The sequence below is a fragment of the Belonocnema kinseyi genome, chromosome 2 (genome assembly GCF_010883055.1).
Source record: "Belonocnema kinseyi isolate 2016_QV_RU_SX_M_011 chromosome 2, B_treatae_v1, whole genome shotgun sequence".
NCBI lineage: Eukaryota > Metazoa > Arthropoda > Insecta > Hymenoptera > Cynipidae > Belonocnema > Belonocnema kinseyi.
Window position 1 is genome coordinate 31,825,712 of NC_046658.1, and position 6,845 is coordinate 31,832,556.

Consider the following 6,845-nt stretch of genomic DNA (forward strand, 5'->3'; position numbering starts at 1 on the left):
CTCTCAAAGAGGCTTTTAATCTCTCAACATCTGCACTTTCAATATTATTGACATTCAATTCCATTTTTGATAAAATGTAGAAAACAGTTGTTTCTACATTATTAGTTTTGAGGAGTTCTCCAAGAACTTCCCTTTTAGTGAATTTCGTCAGTTTATATGGCAAAATGTTGAAATATGGAACACAATATGAGAACGACAGTGACAAACAGGGAGAAGAGAAAAGAATAATTTGTTAACTGATGCCGAAAGTTTATATATGGAACATGTATATATTTTATACATCAATTATGTTCATTAATATTTTATTAATATCTACGCACGGAATGTGGACGGAAAGCGGATTGCCGCAACAAGTGAGTTCGCACGTCCTTGTTGATGCGGCTAGGAAAACAAATGAAGGTAAGCCAGCAGCAGCGCAGCGCTCTACACGCCATGGCATGGTCGTGCGTGACCATGTATATATACTATAAGCAGCGAAACAAATGAAAAGTAGCAAAAAGTAGCACACCTATGCTCAAGTACACATCCTAAGGAAGACATTCATATATTTTAGAACTCAATATGTTGTGTTATGTCATGTTATGAGCAATCGGAAGCAGGTGCTCTGTTGTATAATCTTGTTCTACATTCACTAATAATATGATTGTATTAAATTGCAATTGACAATTCCAGATTCAACTGACTTCAGAGAAAGTTTACACTTTGATTAATAAAATAAATGTAGGTAGGAGGTTTGGAATCGATTTCTTGGAATAAAAAAACGTATTCCACGAACGTCAGTAGCATTATTAATTTTAGCAAGATTTTCTACTTTTCGCCTATATCATCGGAAAAAAAATCGTCAATCAACGTATAATTGTCGTCAAAAATACTTCAATTCTTCCTCAGTTTAGTAGTCCATTTCATTTTTCCGAATTCAAGAATCGACTTTTGGCCACGAAATCGGGTCTCCTGGCCCACTGTGGACTGGTCTACTACTATACAATTACTGCATGACACTGAATTTCATATATACGAGGTGTATTCAAAAAATAAGGTGACTTTATGGTTTTCTCAAAAAATATTTATTCCTCAATGTTTATGTTGTCCCCTTCAAAGTAATCCCCCTCAGATATAATACACTTGTGCCAACGCTTTTTCCAATCATCGAAGCACTTGTGATAATCATTTCGTGGTATAGCATTGAGTTCTTTCAGCAATGCAGTTTTTATCTCCTCAATCGTTGAAAATCGATGTCCTTTCATGGGTCTCTTCAGAAAAAAGTCACTGGGGGCCAAATCCGGTGGATATGGAGGCTGACACATGACTGTGGTACTGTTTTTGGTCAGAAAATCTTTCACAAGAGACGATAAATGAGCAGGTGCTTTATCGTGATGCAAAAGCCACGAATTGTTTTTCCAAAGTTTCCAGAATGGTTTTTCCTAAGATAGCATGGCATGAGCCAACCGGTATGCCAACATCTTCAGCAACTTCTCTGACGGTAATTTGGCTATTTTCCAACACCATTTCTTCTACTGCTTGAACGTTTTCATCTGTTGCTGACGTGCTGGGACGTCCAGGGCGAGGTTCGTCTTCGACATCCTCTCGGCCTTCTTGGGACAGCTTGTACCACTTATATACATTTTTCTTACTCAGAGTACTCACCGTATGCAACTGTCAGGATTTCAAGAGTTTTAGAGCACTGGATTCCATTGTTCACACAAAATTTAATGCAAACTCTTTGCTCCATTTTCTTTCGAAAGAAGAAAATCGCCGAGCACACGAAACCCTTCTAACCTTTTACGCCTCTGTCAGAAAAACAACACGAGCTATATAGTTAAAACTGTGAACATATGATCGTGACGAGTACCAACACAGCAAAACAAAAAATTTAAAACTTGAATGTACGTAGCCCGCGAAAATTGAGAAGTCACCTTACTTTTTGAAGACACCTCGTATTGGGATATTAAACAGATTTTTTAAACGTCTGCCATATTTTTAAACCATAACAATGTTTTTCTTATTTTTATAGCATTTTATGAGTTTTAAACCAAATTCATTTAAGAAATACACCAGAAAAACAGTGCTCTCTATTCTACTTGTCAGCGTCTCATATTATTTAATCAGTTTTTTATACGTTTACACCATAATTAGCATCATGCACAATCTGATAATATAAAACATTGCATTCTAACCTACTGACTGCTACACTAAGAGGTTAGGTTAATGCACAGGAAGAGGTGGCTCATTCCGCCCCAAAACAGTGGCTCATCCCGCCCCATATGACATTTTTAGTCAAATAAAAATTTTACCTATTTCGGTTTTACAATTATATATAAATCTGTTAAAAACTTGAGGCCTAATAAATATGTCATCTAAATAACCACTGGAAGACATCTAATATGTGATTTTTCGTGATTCTTGAATCTTCTTAACAAATGACAAATAGCAGAATACAGGTCTTAGAATTTTTACTTTAATTTTTTCCACATTTATTCAACATTAAGCGAAACAATTTCAAAAAAGAAGTTTGATAATGTTTTTCCTGATATTAATACAAAAAATTTTCACATAATAGATTATGAGCTACGAAAAAATTAAGTGACTCATCTTATCCCCTATGCTCATCTCGCCCCACCCTACCCTAAGTTCATGTGAAGAACATTACTACTTTTTACGTTATGGTGCGCTCTCTTAATTTGCAAAAAAAGAAAACCAATCAGGCGTCGCCAATAACTATATTATTGACAGCAGTTGTTTTCGAGCCGGAATTTTGCAATTACGTGATAACTGCTCTCCTACCAATTTTTCCAAGTTACCAACTGCCCAGTGGGCACATAAGTCCTAAACTTGTCCTATATACGTCTTTCGGCGGACGTCTTGAGGACGTCCTGAGGACCTTTTAAAAACATGAAAAGATCCAAAGGATGGCTTGAAGACGTCAAATCAAATAACATAGAGGTACATTCTAAGGACATCTTTGGAACGTCTCGGTGCCCACTGGGTGCATTCGGGTTCATTCTAAAATGCTCCTTAAATTATTTTGCGTTAAATTGTGGAACAATTCTTTCAGAAAATCCAATTATTCTAATAGGCGTTTCTCTCGGGCATCGGACTTTCATGGGAAATTCTATTAAAATTCCAGCACTTTCCACCTCATTATCACTATCCGCATCATCACTCTCCAACATAGTTGCAAACATAATCGTTTGCAACAATAACTGGTTTGATGCAACTGCAGCAACAATTATTTTCTTAAACTGGCTCTCCACTGTATGTTGTTAAATATAAACATAAACTGGCAATCTTTGTATTCGCGGCATGATTCGCGCCAAATCCTTTCACACGCAACCGTTCAAAGAACACCACACTTCGCAGTTCACTTTCGTAAACCACGCCCCTTTTCCAGGCTCCCTCGATGAGTGCACTTGATGAGAAACCTGAACGAACCCTAGGGAAGGATGCGCCAATGTTCCCCCTCCACGCACCCGGAAAAGTGAACAGGAATTGACGTCAGACTCCCTGAGCATGATCCTACATTTAACCTCAGACGGAATGCAAGCTTGTGTCATATACACACATATTTACACACTGCACCGACGGACAGCTGCTTCCCACTACCCCAACCTAACCTGACCGGAAGACTCCAGTAAACTCAGCTCATGGACATAGGAAAAACGGGACTAGGCATGCCATTGCGGTGTTGATGCAATGAGGAGGGAGGTCCGCCTTCTTTTCATGTCCCGCGACAAACATGGCAGCGCCCACATGTTTATATTTTCATGCACACTTTGTCGGCAAAAATGCTCGTGCGCATAATCATGTGGCACATCGTAAGATGGTGGCTCTCCCCACTCATGGAATTCTCCCCTCTCCCGTGGATTCAACCCCGCTCGCCAAAGTTAGGATGGCGTGCCTAGTCCCGTGTTTCATATGTCCACGATTGTCGGAGAGCCGAGGCCGTTTTTGGCGAGTTATTAGGTAACGATTCTGCCACTATTTTCCTGATTGTTGAGAATATACTGATCACGAAATGTGGCTTCTCTAGGGGAAGTCCCGGGGAGAAGGTGTTTATTTACTCATTCGAAGTTGTAAAAGAAATGATTAAAATAAGTCATAGGGTAACGGCTGAATTTTTCTGCGTTGAATGTGGAGACAATTGGACAATGTTACGTGTAATTGGCAGAACAATAGGCTGGTGCAAAATGGGGGGGGGGGGCAGAATGATCCAGAGGTGTAAAAGAATATGTCATTTTAAAGTTATTTTCTAACACCCAATTTGTTTATATAACATTCTACTCATTATTCAAAACATGTATTTGAAGAGGCAGAACAAAATCTCGGGGATAACATTCAGGCAGAACATCGCAAACTGCCCGGTTTTGACATAGGTCATAATGCGTCGGTTTACGGCCCTGACACTGCGAGCAGAGTGGTCACTTGTGCTCCGAAGACGATCAGTAGCGTAACTATCGACATAGTTTACGCCACTCTGCTCGCAGTATCAGGGCCGTCAACAGACGCACAATGATCAATGTCAAAACCGAGGAGATCGCGATGTTCTGCCGGGTGGTTATCCCCGAGATTTTGTTCTGCCTCTTCGAATATATGTTTTGAATAATGAGTAGAATGTTATATAAAAAACTTGGGTTTTAGAAAATAACTTTAAAATGACATATTCTTTTACACCTCCAGATCGTTCTGCCCGCACGTCCGCACCGGCCTATTGTTCTGCCAATTGCACAAAACATTGTCTAATTGTCTTGACATTCAACACAAAAAGATTAAGCCGTTACCCTATGACTTATTTTAATCATTTTTTTTACAACTTCGAATAAGTAATTAAACACCTTCTCCCCGGGACTACCCCTGGAGAAGCCACATTTGGTGATCAGTATATTTTCAACAATCAAGAAAATAGTGGCAGAATCGTTACCTAATAACTCGCCAAAAACGGCCTCGGCTCCTAGACTATGACTCAGCTCGACCAATCCGTATTAGGCACATGGTTTGTCGCATCCTTCCCTGGAGGATCTTTATTGCGAAATAAAATAAACCGCCCCCAATTACGCAGGCCCATGGACATAGGAAACAAGGGACTAGACATACCATTGCGGGGGTGATGCAATGAGGGGGGAGGTCCGCCACCCTTTGATGTGCCGCGACAAGCATGGCAGCGCCCACATGTTTATATTTTCATGCACAGTTTGTCGTCAAAAATGCTCGTGCGCATAATCAAATGGCACATCGTAAGATGGCGGCTCTCCCCACTCATGGAATTCCCCCCCCCCCTCCCGTCGATTCAACCCCGCTCGTCCAAGTTAGGATGACATGTTTAGTCCCGTGTTTCCTATGTCCATGCGCAGGCCAGTTTACGAATTGAAATAGATGATAAACAGTTCTAATTGAGCGGTCGAACAGGGCGCCATTTTTTCAGTTTGACAGTGTCGGTAGAAAAGATCAGAGTGGGTGATTTCGCCTATATTGTCTATATTCTAGTTCATAAACTGACTGGGTGAATTCGGGATGCTTTAACTAAAAAGTTGACATAAAAGAATCTGAAAGATCTTAAAGGAATTTTCATAGTTATGCACAATTAAACAGTTTGAAAAAAGTACTGTTTTTTGGTATTCAAATATTAATTTAAGAGCCTGTTAATCAAAATTTTAATAATTCTTTTAGTACATAACGGTGAAAAAAATATAAAATGGTGGCACATAACAAATAGATTTATTGAAAATTAATACTTTTTTATGTTTAAAGATTACTATATATTTTGTGAATTCATTGTTTATTGGTAGAAAATTTATCTTCTCGGTTAAAAAATCATCTGTTTCATTAAAAATTTAACTCTTTTTGGAAATTTGTTGATTTTTTTAACTATTTTATTTAGGCTTCAAAATTGATCTTTTTCATTAGCAAATTCATCTATTTTATTGACAATTTTCAGATTTTTGTTTTCAAGTTTGTTGTTTTTTATTAGAAAATTAATTTTCTAGGTTAAAAAATCTTTTTTTTATTGAAAATTAAACATTTTTTTTTAACCCGTTGTTTTTGGGTTGAAAATTGAACCCTTTTATTTGTCTTTTTAATGCTTGAAAATTAATCGGAAATATATTTTTTTAATCACTCAGAATCTTCTAAAATTTCTAAATGTCTTAAACGGAAGCGAATTTTGCTTAAAATTTAAAAAAAATATTTAAAAATTTAAAAACTTGTCTTAGAATATTCCGATTTTTTTTTCGCGGAATTTATAGAAATGTTTGAAAAAATTTATTATCTTTTTAAATTTTATCAAAAAATTTATTTAAAAAAAATCCTTCCAAATTTTCGTATTGATCTTCAGAATATTGTTTCATTCTCTTGAAACCTTTCAAAGTTTTAGAAAGGTTTCTAAGCATGTAGTTCAAAATCTTTCAAAACCGATTTTTTTAAATAATTTGTTTGAAGTTTGTTTTTGGTGTAGAAGACGTGGCAGGGCCATTGCATTTTTTTGAATGGTGTGGAAAAATCATGTAATCTTGCAAATAATGACAGGGTTTTTTTAATTGAAAGATTAATTTCAAAGACTATTAATAAAAGACTTAATAATTATTTTAGTGACCCATGGCAATAAATGGTTGAAATTTAAAATCCTTGTTGGAAATGTGTGTTTTTTTGTTTGTTTAAAATTGAAATACATATTTTTTAAATTCGCTGTTTTTTGTTAGAAATAGAGTTTGTATGAAACTTCCTTCTTTGTATTGAAAATTCAAATACTTGGTTTAAAAAATAATTTTTTTATTTAAAATTTTTGATTGAAGATTGAAGTATTTACCAAAAATTGTTTTGTTTTAAACTGTATCTATTCTATTTCTTTTTTTATT